At 39.0% G+C, this 21,648-nt stretch overlaps 1 long non-coding RNA gene across 3 annotated transcripts in view; it reads right to left on the minus strand.

Moving 5' to 3' along the window:
• LOC141548286 (uncharacterized) overlaps window positions 1-21,648 on the minus strand; it is a 370,078-nt gene that overhangs the window by 257,463 nt on the left and 90,967 nt on the right. For all 3 annotated transcript variants that reach the window (XR_012483881.1, XR_012483882.1, XR_012483880.1), the window contains 3 exons: window positions 10,076-10,263; window positions 7,474-8,066; window positions 5,297-5,494 (listed from right to left, as the gene is read on the minus strand). This is a non-coding gene — a long non-coding RNA (uncharacterized LOC141548286). The remainder of the gene's footprint in view (window positions 1-5,296; window positions 5,495-7,473; window positions 8,067-10,075; window positions 10,264-21,648) is intronic.

A 21,648-nucleotide genomic window follows, 5' to 3' on the forward strand; every position in this document is an offset into this window, starting at 1 on the left:
AGTATTAAATAGAAGTATCTGAAGAAAAGTTTCAGGAACTTCAGAAACCTAATCAGTGTTTTCTAACAATCTCCTAAGCCTCCTTTCTGCCCTTTTGTAAGAAGATGATTAATGAATTGTTGACAGCAAGAAAAAACAGCATATTGAAGAGGTACTCAGACATCACAGAGAACTGGAAATAGCAACTTTTCCTCCATAAACATGTTTTCTTATATATGTGCTGGGAAAATTAAGTGGAATATGGGGCCGGGTTTTCAAAAATACATTTCTTCAAGGCTATGCTTTATGTTGTTTGATAAATGGTGAATCACCTCTTTCTCAGAATGGGCCATTCCAGTTTGTCTTACTACAGACATGAAAAAATCTCAGCCAAGTGGGGTAAGAGGGTGATATTTGGCTTTGGTACCCTACCACTCCACCTTTCTGATCTCTCTCCCAAGCTTCTATTGGGCTCTGCCTGCTGTCTGCCTTGAATATGTATTGCACCATTCTTAATGAATAGATCATCCCACAGAAAGGGAGTGTTCACCCTTATCATCATCACCTCTACAAATCCCCAGTTCCATTAAGTGCCACTACCTACAGACCATTCCAAGTCCCTTGAGATGTTGATACTTCATCTCTCCCTAACTCCAATTTATGTACTTATGTATATACTGTAAATTGACACATATATGTACACACACACACACACACACATATATATATATATATATATGTGTGTGTGTGTGTGTGTGTGTATGCATGTGTGTATGTGTCTGTGTGTCTGTATTGTTTTCTCCCAGTGGAATGGCAACTCCTTAAGGACAAAAGTCACTAGTATTCAGTGCCTGGCACCTAGCCAATGCTTGTTGGTGATGACAATAAGGAAGATGTAAAGAAAGTTCCTTTCCTTCTTACAAGAGGGAAGCCCTATCAAACTGTGCATACCCTTTGACCCAGCAGTGTTACTCCTGGCCTTATATCCAAAAGAGATTTTAAAGCAGGGAAAGGGACCTGTATGTGCAAGAATGTTTGTGGCAGCCCTCTTTGTAGTGGTCCATCAGGTAGGGAATGACTGAATACGTTATGATATATGAATTGGATTGTAAGAAATAATGAGTAGGCTGACTTCAGAAAAGCCTGCAAAGACTTACATGAACTTTATACTGAGTAAAATAAGTTGAACCAGGAAAACATTGTACACAGTAACAAGTTTGTGTGATGATCAATTATGATTGATTTAGCTTTGCTCAGCAATACAGTGATCTAAGACAATTCCAATAGACTTGAGATGGGAAATGCCATCTGCATAAAGAGAAAGAATTATAGAGACTGAATGAAGATTGAAGTATCCTATTTTCACCTTGTTTTTTATTTCTCATGCTTTCCTCCTTTTATTCTGATTTTTCTATCCCAACATGACTAATATAGAAATATGTTTAAATGGTTGTATGTGTATAAACCACATCAGATTGCTTGCTGTCTTGGGGAAGAGGGAGGTAAGGCAAAGAAGTGAGAAAAAATTTGGAACTCAAAATCTATCAAAAATTAATTAATGTTGATTGTACACAGTAACAACAAGATTATGTGATGATCAACTATGATGGATTTGTTTCTTTTCAACAATGTGATTCAAGGCAATTAAGTCCCATCTACATCCAGAGAAAAAACCATGAAGACTAAATATGAATCAAAGCATAATTTTTTTTCTTTTCTTTTTTTTTCTATTTTCTTTTTTTTTTTTTTTTGTGGAGGCAATTGGGGTTAAGTGACTTGCCCAGGGTCACACAGCTAGGAAGTGTTAAGTGTCTGAGGTCAGATTTGAACTCAGATCCTCCTGATTTCAGGGCTGGTGTTCTAGCCACTGCTCCCCCTTGCTGCCCCAAAGCATAATATTTTCACCTTTGTGTTGTTTGTTTGCTTAGTTTTTCTGTTTTGATTTTTTTTGGCACAACATAACAAATACAGAAATATGTTTAGAAAAATTGCACATGTTTAACCTCTATCAGATTGCTAGAGAAAAGGGAGAAAAAACTGAAACACAGGTTTTACAAAGTGAATGTTGAAAACTAACTTTGTCTGTATTTGAAAAAATAAAATGCCATCAAAATGAAAAAAAAAAGTACATTGTATTTTAAAGGAAAAAAAAAGGGCAGCCTTTATTGGCCATTAGACTGGCTCTTGAATTCATTTAGCCTATCAAAGCACTTTCCTTCCCACACTGTAAAAGACTTCATGAACCTCTGAAAAGGACCTAGCTTTGAACAAATAATCACAATAACAAGTGATATATAGCAATTTAATTTTTAAATCAATTTACATACATTCTTATTTTATCCTTGTGACACCCCAACTGTACGAATCCAGGGATATGTGAGTTGTTCAGCATGACACAGCTATGGGATGTCTGTGGCCAGACTTGAATAAAGTTCCAGATCCAATGTTCCATCATTCATTGAACTACTACTTAACTGCCCTAACCCTTCATATACAGCAAAGCATCTCAAACTGTGAATCATAACCCCCATATTATGTCAGCCACAATGTGTGGGAGGGATCACAAAATTATGATTTATTATTAATAAACGTTTGATTCGCATACCTATTTTCTACACCTACATACCCAGAATCATGTGACAATTTCTCAGGCAAAAAGGGGTCACTAGTAGAAAAAGTTTAGGAAGCTGTGAAAATTCCTGGTGATTATTTTCTTTAAAAGTTGGAAATAGAACCCTTCTGAGGAATGTTAACTCTGCTACTGACACCTTGATATTATTCTCTTCAAGTAAAATGTATCCTATTGCTTAGGATGATCTCCCCATCTCCAGCTAAGAATGCTAACTGCATTGGATTTTTTTTTCCTTTTTCTCTCCTTTGGTCTTTCATTTTCTAGATAGAAAGTCCCAACTTGTCAGTTTTGCATGGTCTGAAGACATTTACTCTGCTCTCTTTTCAAAACTTTGCATTAGATGAAACATTTGTACTGTTCCAAAGAAGGCAATTTTACCCACTTGAGTGACAGACTCTACTGGCCATACTTTCAGTTGCTAACTAAAGGGAAGAGGGGCTGTTGCTGGCTCGCTCGTTCAGGCAAGCTGATGGCATCTTTCTTTCTTTTTTAATTGGATAACCATTTCTTAAAGTTCTCTGACATCTGTGAAAAGTGAACGATATAGTCAATGCTGGGTGGCCTTCACTTGAGAGGAAACTAGAGTTTAAAATACTCGACTGAATACAGCTCAAGATGTTGTCGACTGACATAACCAATTAGCCGTATTGCTGTGTCTATCCTACATCCATAGCTCTCCTCTCATATGACCCTGACCCTAATTCAGGGTTTCATCAGCTTTCCCCTGAAGGCTCCTTAGGTGGAACAATGCATAGAGAGCAGGACCTCAAGTAAGGAAGCACTGAGTTCAGATCATACTTCATGAAGTTATTAGCTGTGTGAACCTGCACAAGTCATTTAATTTTTACCTCACTTTTTCAAGTGTAAAATAGGGTAAAGTGGCATCTACCTCAGGACCTAGCAAATGAGATATCATTTGTAAAATACTTGGCATTCTGCATCTAATAGGTACATAATAAATGTTCATTTTCTTCCTTCCCTTCTTTCTTTCTTCCTTATATGATAGCCTCCTATATCTGTTCTCTTTAATCTTTTTCCTACACAGCTACAAATCAATATTCCTAAAGGACATATCAGACACAGTCCCTCCTGCTACTCAGAAATCTTCAATGGCTCCCTATTGCCTCTAGAATAACTCATCATACTGACATTTGAAGTCCTCTACAACACAACTTCCATCTTATTTCACACTCTACAAAGACTGGAACAATCCAGTCAAACTGGTCTATTAGAGCTTCAGCTTCTTTGTACATGCTCCCCCACCTCTGTATCTTTACACAAAGACTCCCCTATGTCTGAATTATTCTTCATTCTCACTTTTGCCTTTTGGAATTCCTGTTCTCCATGGAGGCTCAGCTTAATATCTTTACAGAAAACCTATTTTCATGTCCAGAATGACTAGCACACTCTCCCCCTTGAAATTGCCTTCTATGTCCTCTACATTTACTTCCCTGATGTACTCAAGCTGTTTGGGGGCAGAAGGGGAGCAGGAGCAATAGAATGGAAATTCCCTGAAGGCAGGGACTGAATTTTTTTTGTCCTTGGTCTCCCCACATTAAGCACAGTGCCTGGCACATAATAGTATTGTCATAAATAAATGTTTATTGAATAGAATTTGTCGATATAAAGCATTAGTTCTTCTGTGGCTATACTACATAGAGTATATATATATATATATATAGTCTTGGGGATTTTTTTCTTCTTTGAATCAAGGGCCTCATGCCAGTAAGAATCATTAGTGAGTAAACTCTGTCTCTCTGCTGCCTTTGTCCCTTGGTACTGCCATAGTCCATCTCAAAGTTGGGGATTGGGATCTGTGATTGGCAGGGAGGGAGCAGAGACGCAATAAGCAAAAGGTACTGATGCACAAGAGCCCTGTTTGGGGAGGGATTTCTGAGATACCTTCTGCAATTAAATCCTGCCAGTAATAATGGATGACTTTTAATCTACCATATAGCAACTTCCCTAATCTTCCAGATTGTAATTGAGGGATGAAAATTCAAGGCTTCATGAAAGAAAGGTGGATGACAGGAAAAAAAAATTATTTTCCTGTATGTCAACCATGATTTTCCAATTACTCCTCTCATCTGGGACAAAAAGTCATCAGACTGATTCAAAACTTGATCCTTTGGCAAATGTTGTGATTTTGATTAAAGCCTTCATATTCTTGTCTCTGTTAAGAAGGAAGTAGGGAGTGAGAGAGAAAGAAATATAGAGAGACAAAGAGACCAAAAGAAGCAAAGACAGAAAGACTGAAACAGATGGACAGAGATAGACAGAGACAGAGAGAGAGAAATCATATTCTTTCTGATTTTTTTTTACTAAGATGTAAGCTGCAATAGCCAAGGCCAAAGGATCGAAATTATGTTAAAAGAAAAAAAAAGGAAAGCTTTTAAAATCTGGGAATATGGGGAGTTTATTTTTGGCTAAATAATAATTATATATAAATTATATATATTATATATAAATTATATATATATATGTTATATATAAAAATTAAATAAAATTATATATAAATAATATATAATATAAATAAATAATATATATATCTATCTATATCTATATCTGTATCTATATCTATATAACTATATCTATCTATATATCTATATATAAAACATGAAAACATCTCATTGATTAGAGCTGTACAAAAATGGAATGGACTGTCTTGGGAGGTAGTGAACTCACCATCAGTTGAAGTCTTCAAATGGAAACTGAAAGTGGAGGGGCACTTGTTGGCCATGTTGTCTTTGCAGTTTATCCATTGGGTAGAGGATTGGACTAGGGAACCACTAAGGTCCCTTCTAGCTCCAGAATTTGATGAAATGCTTGTTTTGTTTGTTCAACGCCATTGTTTCCTACGCCCATCCTGCTCATCTAGAACATCTGAAAGAATATTAGAGAAAATTTAATCCAGTGGGTTATTGTACTCAGAATCTAAAAGAATGATCTTTGTTACTTCTTATCTCTATGACCATGAGAAGAGACCATGAGACCATGTTCTCAGTTTTCCCATAGGTAGAATGGGGCTAATCATACCTTCATACCTATCTCACATGGTGGTTGTGAGGTTTACATAACTTATTTAGAGAGCTTTAGGGTTCTTAAAGCACTAAAGTACAACTGTCTCGTGTTGGCATCATTATTACTGTTATCTCATCATCGTAATTATACATTATTATGAAAAACATCACCCTCTGATGAATAACGTCATTAATAACACAGAGAAAAGCAGGAGAACTAAGATCAGGGAGGGGGGTCTTAACCTCCGTGTGCCCTGGCCCCCTTGGGCAGCCTGGTAAAGGCCCTAGATTCCTATCTCAAAATCATGGGTTTAAATTACACTGTTATTACCAAGGATTACCAAGGAAACTGGTGCTATACAAATATAGTTATCAAATGTGTTTCATGGACCCCAAGTTCAGGATCCCTCCCTTAGAGGATATCGCATGTAGCTTGTCATTGAATGCTGCCATGCCTTCTATGACATCCCTGATAGGCAGCTTAGTTAGTCTCTGTACATTTTCTGAGATGGTGAGCTCCCTGTTTCAAAAGATGGCCTGCTCCATTTTCAGGGGCAGCTTTCACTGGTCACAATTCTGCCTTTAGCTGAAATCTGTTTCTTTATAACTGCCACTAACCCCTCTAAGTCCTGTGGTCTACAAGAAGTTGGAATAATGCTCAGTCTTGTTTTACCCAAAAGGCTTTTCAATATGGGAAGAGATCGTTAATGTCCCAAGTAAGTGGTTTTCTCCCAAGGCTCAACACCCCAAAGCCCCTAAGCCTGTTTGGACCCTTGGCAAATGTGCCCAGAACAGAGCGTTTTGGAGCCCATTGTATGCTATAACATTGATGTTCTCTTCTCAAATTCAATTTAAACACAGAAGTACCACTTAAATTCCTCTTCAGGTCCAAGTTGGATTAGATGGCCTCCAAGGACTTTGCTAACTCCACACTTCTGTGATTCCACGATATTGATTCAGCTCATATATTGGATGGTTCTTAGTCCTACAGGAGCCATGCCACTGGAAAAATGGGCCTGTCCCCTTTGCTGAGATTCTTCACTAGCAAAGTACTCGGTGGCTTACGGAGTGTACCTTCCCACAGTCCCTGAGGTGGAGCCACTGCAATACCAGTGCCCCAAGGAACAGGGCAGGCACAGTTGGAATAGGCTGCCACCTGCTCTGGTGGTTATGGAGTATCTGAGAGTTAAAATAAGGAAGGTAACTTGGGTCATCTAGCCCAACCACCACATTTTACAAATTGGGGAAACTGAGAGAGTGAGGATGTGATTTGCCTGTGGTCACATAGGTAATAAAATATCAGAACTAAGATTCAATCTTAGGTTCCCTGACTCCAAATCCTATCTGCTTTCTGCCATATCCTTCCTAATCTTACCAACTTAAGCCTGCTATCCCTTTAACATGCTTTTCCTTAATATCCTGAGGATGGAGTGGCTTAAAGTGAGCCTCAAAGAGGCAACTGGAACATTTAAATCACCGCACTGTGCTACTGTGAAGAGCCTGTGTCTCCATTTCAATGGTGAGTATCCTTTCTACTGATGCAGCTCACCAACATTCAGCCCTGTCTTACCATCTTGTGTGATTCAGGCTCTTGACCTCTATAAATGCTTCATGTAAGATCTACCCACTCCAATGGATTTCTTCTCTGAAGTCTTTCACTAGTTCTTTAGATATCAGAGAAATACTTGCCCCCTTCATCTCTTATCCCTTGCTCTTAAAAATGACCCATCCAACTTTCTTTGCTGACTTTTTTGATGATGTCTTTGACACCGCTTCTAGCAGAAAGCCATCAGTGGTCCCATGTGACTATCCCCCACCACACCCAGCTGCCCTTTGGCTCACCTGAAAGCTGGGCTCTTCTGAGACCTTCATGTTCCACGACTTGAAGCTATATGGTGAAACTGGGAGAACACTGATGCTGAGGTGTGACAGCAGGGAAAAGCTTGAGTTGACTTTGTTCAGCTGAGTTCAGTGAAAAGGCTTCACGGTTTCCCAAATGCAAAGCAGCCCCTTCTCTTCAATAAAGTCAATTCTGGGACCAGTTCATCGTCCACTTGCAATGCCTGTCCAATAGACACGTATTGATGGACCAGCTCACTGACATGTACGGCATCCAGTGGCATGCCGTGATGTGGACATCTCCTTTTCTTTTTTTGTGGGGATCGTCAGGCCTCTCTCTTTCCAATGGGTTTGGATCTAATTCCCAAGTTTAAGCCTCCTAGTATTTTGCTGTCCACAAATAGAAGCATTTGGAGGATGCATCTATAGGGACTTCTCTCCCAAGCTGGACTCCACAATGGATAAAATCTTTCCATGACAGTAACAAGTAGCTTTTGTGAGCTGGTCTCCCAGTCCAACCATTTTCTTGCTCTACTTCTGCAACGTGCCTTCTTCTTTCCATTTCCTCATGGCCCAGTGTCCAACTGGTTAAGTATCTGAGAAAGGATATTAGTTTGGTGAGGGAGGGAGTGCATCTGGAATAGGTGGATGTTGGGAGTCTCTCCCATTATGTGAAAGCACTGTCTGGGCCATTCCTGCTAGCCTGTTCTTCTCACATTGTTCATATTTGAATGAGAATCAAATTTGCAGGAGGATTTTAAAAGTTGTTACATTTGATACTGGATCAGATTTAAAGAAGTGAAACTTCTTAGTCATTTAATATTCCTTCACTAAAATAGGATTTCAGAACCACTTGATTTTGAGACCCTTTAATTTTGTGCTTTCCACCAAGGCTGCCTGAAGGGAACAGCAACTGAGTGATGTGTGAAGCCGGTACAAATCCAAAGAGCATAACTCCTGGGAACCTAGGGCCAGACTATTGAAAAACTTGTGTTTATTCATTAGCAAGTCTGTTGGCTTATTGTACTTGGTAAAAATGGCCGTGGATAGGAGTGGGGAGATGGATATCAATCCATTTAATTTCTCTTTCTCAATATCTTTGAACTAAACTATGGATTTAGTGCATAGTGGGAACAACACGAGCTCAGGGGACTTAATTCAGAGCTCTGCTCTGCTACTTGTGACTAGTGTCACCTTGAGGAGGTCACTACCCGCCTTGGCAGTTTCCTTTTCCATAAATTGATGTAGTTAGATCTCTGGGGTGCTGTCTAGTTCTTCATCAATGACCCGATGTTCTTACTGAATGATTCCATCACCCTGTGATCCCTATGGACCCTCTCCAGCTGTGAATACTTTGATCTCCCTAACACATTAAAGAGTAGCAAATAAACTTTAGGTTTTTGGAGATGTAAGCTACTCCAAGACACTGGAGATCCTGGATCAAAGTGGCCTGAAGAGACCACTCTTTTCAGCCTTGTGGGAGCTGCATCTTGGACAGTGAAGGCTCTTTCTTCATCAAGTATCCCTATTGTATGGCCAAGCTCACCCTTTCAGCAGCTCTCCTTAAGGTCAATTTGTTGACAGCGGCTCGGCTGCATCTACAGGTTGACATTGGCTCAAAGCTGAGGTGAAGTCTCTTTTGCTGTGGCCTTGGCAGTCAGGAATCATCAAACATGACCAAAACAATGAAAAGGAACTAACATTCCCTGAGAGGATGTGATGACCTACTTACACAAGATGTACTGGGTAAAAGGGCTGAACTTGGCACAAGGAAGACTTGGGTTCAAATTCTGCCTCAGATACATTTGGTGGGAGAACTTGAGCAAGTCCCCTCAACTTTTTCTGCCTCCATTTTCTCAAATGTGAAATGGTATAATAGCACCTCTTTCCCAGAATCACCATGAAACTTAAATGATATATTATATGTAAAATAATATCTAATACATAAGCATTTTATAAATGTTTACTTAGAATGCCCAAAACTTCTAAAGCAATTCAGAAAGTCTATATAAATTCCCTGGTAATCATAAATAATGTGATAAAAATTTAATTTAGCCTTGTAATGAAGCGGAACATTTGTACTAGTCCATGTTATTTTAAAAGACAATGAATTGTCAACCTAAAAAAAATAATCCAGTTTAAAAAATAATCTCCTGGCCACCTCTTTTGGGAGTCCTGTAGAAGAAGCCATTCTCAGGGAAAGTTATGCTAGAGAGACAATGCATACTAGGCCCAAGCTGAGGAGTTAATGGAGAACCCACAATAGTGGGAATTCTGCCTGTATTGCCAAATGCTTCCAAACAGAGCTGAGAGTTGTATGTGCCATTTACAAACATTCTTGGCCACCCTAGAAATATCCAGATAGCTCAAGACATACATTTCTATGTGTGAAATTCAAGGGTATAACTATCCCAATCTCCAGGGCTTTCTTGTATCAATTTCATTTTTATACTGCCTGCATTTCTGAATGTGTCCATCCCCCTTCCTCTCCTCGGTGAGCCATCTCTTGTAGCAAATGATTTAAAAATAAATTTAAAAAATAAAACTGTTCCCCTATCAACCATGTCTAATGGGATATGCTTGTTTCACACCCACAGTCTCTTACCTCTGCAAAAAAGAGATACAGATGCATGTTCTTATCTCTTCTTAGAGACTGAGCTTTGTCATTAAGATTATGTAGCATTAAGCTTCATCTCTATGTTGTTTTTTTCCACTGTCATCTTTGTACGTCTTGCTTTCCTGATTGAGTGTTTACTTTTTTCTCACTTGCCCCAAACACGAGAAGTTTCTAACCTAGGAGACAGAATTAGAATGTAAATTCCCTGGAAACTCCAAAATACAGAAAATTTGGCTTACCACATTCCCATTAAGTTTCTTTCTTAACTTCAGAAATGAGATTTTAGAGATTTACCAAAAAACACTTCTAGTGTGAAACAAATTCTTCCCAGGCAACTGCCAAGAGATTAATCTCTGGAGTGCTTGGGACTCCACCCCCAATATGCTCCATGAAGGTATCTCTGTTCTTACCTCCAGGTTTTTCTAACAGGCAACATATGCCCACAGGTTTGTACAATGCCCTTTCAAGAATAGCTAAGTCCCAGGGCATTAAACTAGTTAATTAAATATCAAGTAATTGCTAAGACTACTAAGTGACATTTAATTAGTATGTTAATTGATATCAAACTTTCACTCCTTATCTTGTTTTATGTTAATAAAATCCCCAAACATTTATTCCAAGTTGGATAGGAAACAGTATACTTGTAGGCATTAATAAGATGGAGCTTTCACTCCCATACAATTTCAAATATATCAGCTCCAGATAACTACAGATCCTTTGGCTGAAAGAATCAGAGAAAAATATATATTGGGGAAAGGGGTATCCCAGAAGGTGGACCTGAATGCCAAAGGAACAAGGAAAACTATATTGGAGAGTATGATACCACAATGACACTCTTTCTTATATCTCAGTAAAGAAATCTGGCATTTGTCACTCAAATATTTTCTGTGATCCATAACTGAAAATGGCAGATATGGTCTGGCCTTTGACATGGGGATGAATCTGTGATCTCATCCATTTGTGTATGCTCTCTCCCCAAACATAATGCATTGCATCCCTTTCAAGTCTTTTCATCCTGGGTGCTTCCTACCCAGGCCTTGCCTGAAATTCTCCATAAAGTGTCAATTGAGGAAGCTTTGCCTAATAGGAATTAGAACAGGTAAGGAGGCCTTGGAGGCCAACTAGAGTGCAATGAGGTAAAAAGACTTGGCCAACATCATTCTGTCTATAAGCACCAGAACCAGTACCCTTCCCACTGAATAACAACTGCCCCTCTCACTACAAAAATAAGATTAAAAAATTCACTATCAACAAGCATTTGTTTTTTAAAATATTTTAATGTTTTATATTTTAAATTTTATTTTAAAATTTTATTTTCCTCAATAATTTTAATATTCGCTGTTAAGTCTTGAGTTCCAAATTCTCTCCCTCCCCTGGCCTTTTTCGGAGATGATAAGCAATCTAATAAAAGTTCTAAATGGTAATCATGTAAAACATTTCCATATTAGTCATTTTGTGGGATAATGGCCTTCTCAATGAGGAGAGAGGATGGGAGAGAACTTGAAACTCAAAATTGTGGGGAAAAAAAGATTAAAAATTGTTCTTACATGTAATTGTGAAAAATTAAAATAATAAAATTTTTCAATTTTTAAAAACATACTATGATTTTGGGAGACTCTACACACACACACACACACACACACAAACACATACACTAAAAACAAGTTAGTTTAGGGAAAGGGGAACTAGCATTTGAGAGGCTCAGGAAAGGTTTCATCTGAAGATGGTATTTCAGTTGTCTGTTTCTTAAAGGAAAGATAATTAGGGCATTACAGGCATGTGATACAGTACAAAGGCACAGAGGTGGGAGATGGAATGGCAGGTATGATGAATGGAGAGATATGTATTAAATCAGTTCATATCATAATCACATTGTCTTGGATGGGATCGGGTATTATAAATCAATTGTATAGCTGGAAAAGATGAAATATAGGGAAGTTGACAGGTTTTCTTGAAAATTATGGTCAGTAGAGCAGAAATGAGAAGGGACTTCAGGGGTAGACCTCGTAAATGGAATGAGAAGGAATATAAGACTCAGGAAGTGAGCCACCATTTTATTTTTGCCTTCATTAATATTCAGAGCACCCTCCCAGTGCCTCATACACAGTGATTTAGGATTGTAGACACAGAGCTGATTTAACTAATGATTATTAAATTCTATGAAAATCGTCAAACTCCATGATAAGGAAAGACATGGCAGCAGTGAGTGTTGTTGTATAGACTGAGATCCTTTTTAGTTATAGATCCAAGATAGTCCATGCTTCTTTGGCAATTGGCTTTCCTAGCATGGGCCTCCTTTGTAAGATGAGGGAGTTGGAGTGGGTGGCATCTGTGATCCCTGGTAGATAATGAACCCACTGAAGCATTATTTTTATTTTTTTTAACATGGTAATGGAATCATGACATCAGAAACCTGATAGCTAACCATGTCAAAGAGGTGGTGGACTACAGGTATAGAAAAAGGCATACACTGCCAGATATGGTTCACGTGTTGCTCTCTTGTACTTATCTATCTACAAGTGAATTCTTTTTTTTTTCAGACAGGATAGGTAGATCACTGGGAAGTTAATACATTGGTTTTTTTAAAAAGAGCATCAATAAAACATTTTTAAAAGATACAATAAGGAAAGAAGTCTTCCTAATTGGAAGGCTGATGTCTGTGCTGCTTTTCTCATCTTCCGCTTCTCACAGAAGCTGAGACAGAAGCAACAGGGCTATCATTTTAATAAAATGTTAGTTGGACAGGTTTCAAGAACCAGAGGCCTTTGGAAAAAGCTGGCCTGGAGTTCAGGTAGCAGAGAGTATCCTTGGCTTCTCTTAAATCCTCATGGAGTTGGAGCCATTTGGAGCGCACCATTCCTTAGTTCAACTCCATATAATAATAGCAACTCAGATTTCAATAAGTGCTTCCTTACAACATCCCTCGGGGATAGGTATGGTAAAATGAAAATCTTAATTTTTTCTTTTTCCAGATAGGAAACTGAGGCTTGGTAATTTGCACATAGTATTTTAGAAAGTAATGGTTAGTATCAAAATTTAGACTGAGGTCTTCTTTCTGCTTTACTCTTACTGCTTGTAATAATAATTACACTACACTTTGGAGTACTTTTCACGGCATCTAAATAGCAAAAACATACAATGTGCTAATTAGTAACCACATTTAAATGTGTGAGGACTATATCCACCAAATTATTTAAAGATTCCAGGAGAGAATGCTGATAGGATTCTTTTCCAAGAAGATTGCACATTCTAGAAAAGAAATTCCAACTCTTTAGTGACCATTAAAAAGTTCAGGCATGTTCCCTGTATCTCCAATTCAGGCCCTAGCACTGAAGAATATACTTCAAAAGTCGATTTTGCCCTGGAAGGCAGCCAGGGAGAGCCATTTGATGCGATTCAATGAATAATAAACATTTCTTGAATTTCTATATCCTCTTTCTTGCCAAGAGTGAACAGATTGACTAGATATTGTCTTCTCTATTGTCACAGTCACTGTGTGTTAAGAGACAGCTAAGGTAGGGGACGGAAAAACCGAGAGAGGCAGGTGCTGCTCTTGGCAGCACAGCAAAGTGGGCAAGATTTGCTTGTTCATGCCTTCCCATTCCCCTTTAAGGATCTCCTTCTCCTCTCAGAGAACTCTACCTTGCCAGATAGAGTTGCCTTATATGTCCATTATTATAGACCCTCTCTCTTTCAACTGGGAAACCGATTATAACCAGGACAGTTAATATTCAACTTAAGGATGGGACTCTCAACCCCATCCCTACCTCCTACAAATGCATATATACCCATCTCCAGTCATGCTAAAGTCACGGCTCTCTTCAAGAACTAAAGACAAACGATAGTCGTTCATAGGATACAGACCAAAGACAAATAATCCGAAGTGGTACATCTCTAATGAGACTCATTTTGATCCCTTTGGTGGTTGAATGGGACACGGATTTCAGATTAAGGAAACATTCTCTACATATTGAAGTCTTCCAACTTCCCTTACCACCAACTATTTCTTCCTCACCCCTCACAAAAAGCCAGCCAAACAAAAACATTGCCAATTGTCTCCTTCCCCTAATGATAAGGCTGCCTATCAGAGTTTATAGCAAGTGTAGGGTTTAGAATCAGAGGGTCCTGACTGCAAATCATAGCTCAGCAATTTACTCCTTATATGAATTTAGGCAACTCATCCAACCTTCTTTGTCTATAAGTTTCCTCATCTGTAAAGTGAAGAGCTTGACTAGATCTCTTTTAGCCACAAATCCTTTGGTTCCCAGGGCTGGCCTTAGAAAACAGGCTTGCGACTTGAGCAGGACAGAGAGACTGTACAAATGAATGTTGTCTAAGAAATAAAAACATTTAATAACAAGAACAATAGGAAAATTTTAAAATTAGGGGACTCGAATAGCAGTTCTATAGCTTCCTAGCTGGGTGACCTCCAGCAAGGTGCTTAATGTCTCTGAGCTTCAGTGTTGTCATCCGAAGAATAGGAAAAGCAGAAATGAGATGATGCATGGGATATGCTTGGGGAAAGTATTGTGTAGAAGAATGTGAGCTATCCTGAGAATGGTGATCACAAAGAGAAAAGCTGCTGGACCTCACCGTCTAGAAGGAAAGCACCCTGGCCTACTTACCGCCCCAATAGCCAATAGTTGCCAAGTCTTGCCGATTCTAACTCCATACAGCTCTTGCTTCTGGCCCCTTCTCTATAGTCACATGGCTGCCATCCTGGTTTGGGTCTTCAGCACCTCCCACTTGGGCTATTACAATAGCATCATCTGCTACCTCCCTGATTCACATGTTGGAATCCCAATAAGAGTGATACCTTCCAGAAGCCTCCCTTCTGCAGGGATGGGAATGGGGAACTCTGCATATCATTCAGCCTAGACAGCAAGAGAAGCTCAGGCCTTGAAGCACATTCCACCTAAGGAGAGGGGTAATATAGCTCTCCAGCAACCTGGGATTAGTGGTCATGTGAGAAGTGCTTTTCTGAACACTATCTGCCCACACAGAAGAGACTCTTCTGGGGGGTAAGGTGAGGCTCCTTTGCAGTGGGGAGTTGAGATTGAATGGATGAATGAATGAAAAGGCATTTATGAAGCATTTACTATGTGCTAAACACTATGCTAAGCCCTGGGGATACAAATAGAAAAAAACGAGACAGTCTACGCTCTCAAGGAGCTCACTGTATAATTAAGAGAGAAAATGCAAAAAAAATCACACATAGAGATATACACACATACACAGTACAGCTGCTGGAAAGAGAGAAAGACTCAGTTCTAGTGGTGTAATGCTAGGGCAATGACTAGTTCCAAGGGGGAGGACTTGGGTTATGTGAATAAATAGTGGAGCTCTCCCGGAAAGGAGCCCCTTCAGAGAGCTCTCTGCATATTCACCATGGAGGAAGGCAAACTAAACTTTGGATCGCTGAGCCTTCGAGGGACAAGAGCCAGATTGCTCAGGGGAGAGAATTACTTCTCCATAAAGCACTCGGTTTAGGCAGAAGGTTCACATGACTATGGGGTAGCCCCATCACAATCAGTGGGATGAGACCAGTCTCCTGAACCAAGATCTCCCACGTGCTATAATTCTTATTTAAAGACCCCCACAAGCCCACCTTCTGATTCCTCTACACCTGGATGAGAAGAGTTTATGCATACACTGAGAGTACCATAGATGGAAGGATGAATAGGGATCAGTTATATTGTTATAAAAAATTCTCTATAGCAGGCCACTTCTTCATAGTCATAGGGGGTACTGATAGGTATATTGAAAATAAACACTGTTGTATCTGTTTGCTGGTTATTTGGAAAACTACAGTTAATTCCTTTCGTTTTACTGATAAAATCCCTCTTCTGTGCATGTGTACCAGATACCATAAGATTAAATAAGGGATATAGCCACAGAGATAATCTCATTCAGCAAGCCTCTGTCAAAATCCCAACACTATTCCAACACAGGGACACACATGCTCTCCAGGGGGCCTCAACACTGCTGGGGAGGGAAGTTCCTGGGGGAACCAAAAAGGGATTCCATTTAGAAGTTCTTCAATTACTCCTGTTTGCAGCTGTCCTTGTGCTGATCACAGCAAACCTCCAATGATATCTGTAATAGCAATCTGTACAGGAAAAGCCAAATAGATGGCAAGTACCTATTGCATAGCTGATGCCATGGAGTTGAATGGGCTAAAGGGTCCGGTTAGTGCATCTGCACACTTGTCTTGTGAGGCACAGCAAATGGAGAATCAAGTAAGAACTAGAGAGTAGATTGGTTCTCATTTGGAAAACTGGACCATATTTTTATCGATCCAAAGCTTCTTCTTTTTGCTAGTGCTCACCTTTTAAAAAATACTATTATGCCCCCAGTGATGTTACTATACCTACAAATCATGGAATATAGCAATCTCAGAGAAGTCATAATTGCAGATGGAAGAAAGGCATGACAGGTGCATATTCCCAATGATGAGTGGTGTGTAATGTGCCGTACAAGAACATCACATAAAGGAAGGGAGGTAGGCAGATCATGTAGTGAGGGCAAGGGACAGTGCTTACAACAGGTATACAGGAAAGATTTTTAAACCTAGGGAAACACTTTAGTGCATGTGGTAGAACCTCTGAGGAAGATCTGCGAAGGGCATGGACAAAAATGGCAGAAAGTAAAATAAGTGGGATGGGGGAGTTGCGATCTGTACTGAAGGAAGACATACTTCAGGAAGATCACGAATCTGTTAAAATTTTAAAACTGTTACCATGGGAAGGAGGAATATGGGGGGGGTGAGTGTAATGGGAAACTGAGGACTTCTCAGAACAGTCACCAATTTCTTTTCTTTTTTTTTTGACATATCAATGAGTATTTCAATGTATTAGAATGTATAGACAGATACCAAGGATTCATCATCTATATGCTATTTATAAAGGTAATTTTAAAAACCATAGACAATGCCAAAGTAATTTCCAACTCAATGTAGAATTCCACCATAATCATGTAGAGAAAGAAATTTGCTCTCTCTTTTTATCAGTGACTTTGACTTTGATGTTATCTCAAATAATATTTAAAAACCAAATGAAGGAAAGGCAGCCTCAGATAGTCTAAAATAATGAGGTTATCAGCAGATAACCAAGACTTTCATGGCAGGAACACTCTATAAAGCAATGCCAAGGATATTTTTTATTGATTGATTGCTGAGGCAATTGGAGTTAAGTGACTTGCCCAGGGTCACACAGCCAGGAAATGTTAAGTGTCTGAGGCCAGATTTGAACTAGGTCTCCTGAACAGTCACCAATTTCAAAGGTCTGTTAATCATTAAGGCTCTGGGTAGGCAAACAAAAGGCTTGCTCTTTTAGTAGAAATATCTGAGGTGATCTCCTGGACCTTTACTTAACTGCTTAGAGAAGTATCTAACTATTTAATGACTTGGAGATATTCTGAGAGGTCTATGAACTGGCTAATCTCTATTTGTTGATTGAGGAAGTCTGAGGTAAACGAAATCTCCTTGGTGATTCTAGTTTAATGGACTACTTACCTCTAAACAAATCTCCTTATTGTAGGGGATTATATGGTTTCTTATAAAATTATTAACTAAGGTAGATTGAATTTATAACTTAGATTCTGTTTATCTGGGGAATTTGGGAAAATGAACTAGGATGCTCATACTGGTTCAAGGAAACAGTTGTAAACCTTGTGAAATTGTCCACCATAAATCCATAAGCTGAGGAAAACACGCTTGCAAACAATAAAACTGACCATATGGGCCTGACCAGAATTTGGCAAATTTGTGCCACTAAGTGGGGAAGTGAGAATGGATCGATAAGGGGAGGAGGGCTGTCATGGATTCTTGTAGTCACGACTATATAAGTCACTTCAATCTCTGTGGAAATTAACCTCTCTCCACTGGTGGAACTCTAGTGGAAAGATGTTTGCCTCTTGCAAGATTCTAAAATAAACACTTCTATTCTTCACTTGAGATATCCCTGAGTATTTGTAAATTGGATTTGCCGTACCACACGGGGCTATGAAGATTAATGAAAGGATGGACAAGTATGTAGAGAAAGGCTAAGCGTGTATGTACATGTGGGGAACTTTAAGCTAGACGAAAGGGAATGTTAAATTTGAACTTTCCTACCTGCCCTAGTTAAAATCAAGAGAGCTGTATTCAAGCCCCACCTCCAACACTTAGTAGCTGTGTGACCAGTGGCAGGGCATTTCGTTTCCCTAAGAAGCAAGTTTCTTCATTTGCAAAATGAGAACAATAAGACTTTTATTATCTGTCCCCCAGGGTCGTGGCTAAGAAAGCACTTTTTGTGAAGGATAGAAGTGTGTAATGATCTTATCTTCTTTTCCAAGATCCAATTTGATAACACTCTTTCTGGGCAAAAGCTCACACTTGGCAGTGATTTGGGGGACATTCTTTTCAGTACACTTTGGTCTGTTTGCTTCAGGTTCCAAGTTCCTGAAAATGATACCATGACAAATGAAGCTTTGTCATTTCCCCACATGAAAGGAATGTCCTTTACTTGGAGATGAGTCCACTCTAGCAAGATAGTTATTTGGTTTCTGATTTATGAAAGTCTCCTTTGGCTTAAGAAAATGACAAAGGCTCCAGGAACTATAGAACAGATCAGGAAGCCAAGTCTTCCCTTCATTTCTAGCGATAGTTGAGAATAGCCAGATGATGATGGAACAGTCATGATTGGTGTTCTTGGCTCACTCCAGGAAAGAATGATAAAATAATAATCTTTTTCCAAAGGACTAGAGATCACCAAGGCATGAGATGATGCACGAGTCCATGGAAATGTCTAAGTGCTAGGAATAGAATACTCCCCCAAATCTCCAGGGAGCTTAAGTAATTTAGCTATTATCACTTTTTGACCACCACCCCCTGAACAGAAGGAGCTGTCCAGCAGTAGCTGGCCAAAGCTCTATTCAGTAAACACCAGCTATAGCTTCCAATAGCCTTTTGTGATGACTGATACTCTTTCTCAGCCTCAGTGATTGACTCATAGAGCAGCAATGATAAGACTCCACTTGGGGGGTAAGCTAAGAAGGGGAGACCAGCTATTGAGGACCAAGAAATGCTGATTGGCACAGGAGAAATATCAAAACAGGAAGCCACATAAAAAAGATATGAAGAGTTTCATATGTTAGAATCTCAGAGGGCTAACTGGATACTGATCTGTTCTTTAAAAACATTTGTATTTTTAGTTTTTAGATAGGTAGTTGCACAAAACATACAGTATGTTGTAGTTTAGGTAACAGATCTAAAGTTATTCAGTAAAGAGGGGTGAGCTATGTAAATAGGAAATTGGCTTATTTTCAGTCCTCCCAGAATGCTTTGCCTTATAGCGCACGAACTTGGGCAAATCAAAACCACTCTGGATCTCAGTTTCTTCATATGTAAAATATGGAGTTTAAATTGAATGATTTATGAGGTCACTTCCTTCTGGAATTGTGTTCTTAGTTATTTTCATGTCATCAATGTTTTTTAGGAGTATTTGTTCTCATGTTTCTACATTTCTAGCTACTTGTTGCTCTGTTTTAGGAAGCATGTTGTTCATTAGTATTGTTCATTATTGCTCATAATAATAGCTTAGTAAATTTAGAAGCATTTGTCTTTAAAGCATACTTTTGAAGCATCCTTTCTACTCTTTTTTCCTTTGTCCCATTCATTTTTGTTCATTTCATTTCAGATGGATACTCCCCTGATATACTCTCTGTGTCAGGAGGAATTGCAGAAATCCTCCAGTGTTCTGGGATGAAGTTATGGAAGGGCATGGATGGAAATCACACAAGATGGACAGGGCTGGATAGATTGGGATCTGCACCATTAGAGGAAACTCCAAAATCTATGGAATCATAGATTCTTTGGGGATTTGAATTACTGCCATTATCTAATCTGATTCTTCACAAGTGATGAAGAAAACATTATTGGCTCCATTTTATAGTGATAGAAACTGAAGCACAGAAAAGTACAGTATATAAGGAACAGAGTTAGCACCCGCAGCCAGGTTTTCTGTGCATCAGGTTTCTCTCTCTCTACTTTTCCCTTGGGTGACTGATAGAGGAGAGGCTTCTGAGGTTGTACAAATACTACTACTTTACAAACAGAATCACATAACCTCCTTTAAGATACTTGACAACTCTCATGTCCCCTCTAAGTTTTCTCTACTCTAGGCCACGTGTCTTCTTCATTTCTGATTCTCAGGTGACATGTTCCCTGGTCTGCTCATCATTTCATTCTTGGAAGGGATGGACCTCAGAAATCACTTGCTTCTGATTTGTAGACGAACAGGAAGCACTCCGCACTACAGTATTAGTAACCCTTACAATAAAAAAGACTGAGACAGAACTCTGAGCCAGTGGTACTTTATTAAAGGGTCCATGGTTCCCTCTAATAAAATGGACCTCTGATCCTCCTTAGGGTCTGAGATGCCTTCCCCTTCCAGGGCCTTATTTTTATAGGATTAGATATCTAGATATTCAAGAAGAGATATACTAAATGCAGAATAACTCCTTCAATTGAGATTTGACACTATTAAACTAAAATAAGCAAAATCACATGTCAGCATGATCACAATTTGGGTGAAGCAAGGAATATTTCCACACAAGATTGATGGCCTTCTCCTTAGGTTAGGCAGGAGAAGACAGTACAAGCTGTCACAGTCAGTGACTTAAGTAGTTATGAGATGGTCACCTGATTGTTTTGGACAAAAAAGAATGACCTGGAAAAATAAATTGAAGGACTTTCCATATAATTGAGTCACTTCTACCACACTGGGCTTGATCACCATGACAAGGAAAAACAAGGATAGAGGGCCTCTAGTTAACTTTCTATGATTAAGCAAGAGACTTAAGAATCCACAGCTCAAAGCTCTGGGGCTTATAATCACCAACCCTATAGAATGATATCAAATTGATGCATACTGATTGGAATAGAGTAGGGATCCAAGTGAATTATTTCTCACATAACAAGGCTCATCCAGCCTCTACTTAAAGCCTTGGGAGATGAGAAATTCAGTAAGTCAAGTCCAAAGGCAATCAATTTCATCTTTGGAGACCCAGATTTTGGTTTTTTTTCCTTGTCACTGAGACTAATTCTATGTCTGTTACTTTTACCCATTTCTGCTATTTCTATCCTCTGGGTCCAAGTAGAAATATCTGAAACCTCTCTCACATTCAAACCTTTGAAACGTTTGAAGGAAACTATCAATTATATCTCCAAATAAAACATCTCCAATTACTTCAAGTGATCACTGGATGGCACAGGCACCTGTCTCTAAACCATCTTGTCCACCCTTAGAATCACAGAATATAAAAGTAGACCATCTCATATGCCATCCCCAATAAGTGATGGCTCACAAAGCTATATATATATATATATATATATATATATATATATATATATATATATATATATATATATATATATACAATATACATACATACAGAGAGAGAGAGAGAGAGAGAGAGAGAGAGAGAGAGAGAGAGAGAGAGAGAGAGAGAGAGTCCTGATAGTTGAATTTTATGTTTCTATACCAGAAGGGTCCCAAATTCCTCATGTATTTCCTCTCTCT

The sequence above is a fragment of the Sminthopsis crassicaudata genome, chromosome X (genome assembly GCF_048593235.1).
Source record: "Sminthopsis crassicaudata isolate SCR6 chromosome X, ASM4859323v1, whole genome shotgun sequence".
In the NCBI taxonomy this organism is placed as follows: Eukaryota; Metazoa; Chordata; class Mammalia; order Dasyuromorphia; family Dasyuridae; genus Sminthopsis; species Sminthopsis crassicaudata.